The sequence below is a fragment of the Scylla paramamosain genome, chromosome 35 (genome assembly GCF_035594125.1).
Source record: "Scylla paramamosain isolate STU-SP2022 chromosome 35, ASM3559412v1, whole genome shotgun sequence".
NCBI classification, from domain to species: Eukaryota; Metazoa; Arthropoda; class Malacostraca; order Decapoda; family Portunidae; genus Scylla; species Scylla paramamosain.
In genome coordinates, this window is record NC_087185.1 from 9,095,001 (window position 1) to 9,097,500 (window position 2,500).

At 42.2% G+C, this 2,500-nt stretch overlaps 1 long non-coding RNA gene across 2 annotated transcripts in view; it reads left to right on the forward strand.

Moving 5' to 3' along the window:
* Positions 1-2,500, forward strand: part of LOC135090649 (uncharacterized) — a 20,963-nt gene that overhangs the window by 14,977 nt on the left and 3,486 nt on the right. For both annotated transcript variants that reach the window (XR_010262067.1, XR_010262066.1), the window contains exons 5-6: positions 614-902; positions 1,407-1,563. This is a non-coding gene — a long non-coding RNA (uncharacterized LOC135090649). The remainder of the gene's footprint in view (positions 1-613; positions 903-1,406; positions 1,564-2,500) is intronic.

Consider the following 2,500-nt stretch of genomic DNA (forward strand, 5'->3'; position numbering starts at 1 on the left):
CTGACTGACTGACTGACTGACTGACTGACAGACTGATTGACTGACTGACTGACTGACTGACTGACTGACTGACTGACTTGATTGACTGATGACTGACTGACTGACTGACTGACTGACTGACTGACTGACTGATTGACTGACTGACTGACTGACTGACTGACGGATTGATTGACTGACTGACTAACTGATTGGTTGATTGATTGATTGATTGACTGACTGACAATGATGACTGACTGAGTGAGTGATTGACTGAATGGAGGGGCCACAACAGGGGGAAGGTAGGTTGAGGAGAGATGGACTTGCCAGGACCAGAAGGAAGGAATGCAGAGAGAAACGAAGGAAGGGATAAAGGAATGAAGGAACTGACAGATACAATGATAACAAGAAATAAGATAAAAAAAAATCAAGAAAAATTTAAACCAAAGAGATAAAAAAAAGAAAAGAAGAGAGAAAAAAAAAATTATATATATATATATATATATATATATATATATATATATATATATATATATATATATATATATATATATATATATATATATATATATATATATATATATATATATTTATATAGATATATATAATCCAGATACGCCTTTCGTCACTTCCACAGACATACCCACATGGGGACCTGAACTGACGGGCGTGATACACAAGGGCATGGGCGGCGTGGGCGGAATGGGTGGCGGAGGACGTGGGGAGCAAGCAACGCGGGAGGAGATCACACAAGGCTCTAGAGTTCGCCCAGGTGATGTCATGTCCGTCAGGTGTCTCTTAGGCCACTCTGACCCCCAAGCTGTGGTCACCTGGCTGGTTAATTCCCGCCCCCTCCGCCCCCCCACACACACCTCAGGGTCCTGACCAACAGCGACGAGGAGAACGGCCAACGCATCCAGATCTCGGTATGTAGTAGTAGTAGTAGTAGTAGTGGGGGTTGTTGTTTTCGTTGTTGTTGTTGTTGTGATGGTGGGGTGGTGATGGAGGTGGTTCTTTTTGTTGTTGTTGTTGTTTTTGTTGTTGTTTTGTAGTAGTAGTAGTAGTAGTAATAGTAGTAGTAGTAGTGGTAGTAGTAGTATTAGTAGTAGTGTAAAGTATCAATAGCAGCAGCAATATAAATAGTAACCTAATAACAACAAAAACAACAACAACAACAACAAACGCCACACGCAACCACCACCACACCCACCACATTCACCACTCTCACAGACACACCCAAAACCAACCCTCACACACACACACACACACACACACACACACACACACACACACACACACCACCACCTAACCAAATCCTCACAAAAGCGCACACACACACACACACACACACACACACACACACACACACACACACACACACACACACACACACACACACACACACACACATACGTTCCTCTCTTCGTCAGGAGCTGGAGGCAGTGGTGACGGAGGCCTGGTTCGTGCGGGGCGCCCTTTCCCTGACTTGCCACGCTCGTGTGTCCACCGTCTACCACAGCAACGCCACCGTCACGCTACTTCACGCCGACCATCCGAAGCCAGCCGGGTTTGGATGGTTCTCCGCGGGTACGAAAATAATATTACACCTGTTTATGTAAATGAGTGCGTAAAAATGTGTTAAGAGGCGAATAGGTGGGAGTTAATGGGTAAAAATGTTAAGGTGTAAATAAATGGAGACTCAGGGTGGAGGGGGTGTGAAAAAAAGAAAAAAAAAACGAATGCAAGGTTAATGTGCAGCTAAGGAATGAATGTGTGGAAAGTGTAAATTAGTAAATACGAATAAGTAAAGACGGGAAAGGAGAAGAAAGAGGAGGAGAAGGGGATGGATAAAATTATGAAGTTGATAAACAAAAAGATAAAAGAATGAATGTAGGATATGACGAAAGTGACAAATATAAAGACAAATAGAAAGAAAGAAAGAAAATTAATAAATAGATAGAAAAAATATATATAAATAGAAATATAGATAGAGATAAATAGACAGATAAACAGATGAAAAAAATATAGGGACACTAGCCAAGGGTAGCAAAAATGTTATAAAAAAGGCCCACTAGAGTGCCTTTCTCTAAAAAGAAGTCAAAAGGATTATCGAAAACCGGAGGACAAATGTCTTGAAATTTCCCTCCTGAAAGAGTTCAAGTCATAAGAAGGTGGAAATACAGAAGGCGGCAGCGAGTTCCAGAATTTCCCAGGAGAAGGAATGAATGATTGAGAATACTGGTTAACTATTGCATTAGAGAGGTGGACAGAATAGGGGTGAGAGAAAATAGAAAGTCTTGTGCAGCAAGGCCGCCTGAGAAGGGGAGGCATGCAGTTAGCAGGATCAGAAGAGCAGTCAGCGTGAAAATACCGGTAGAGATGCAAGAGATGCAACATTGCGGCGAAGAGAAAGAGGCTGAAAACAGTCAATTAGAGGAGAGTTGATAAGACGAAATGGTTTTGATTCCACCCTGTCTAAAAGAGCGGTATGAGTGGAACCCCGTCCCCCTTAGATATAGTAGAT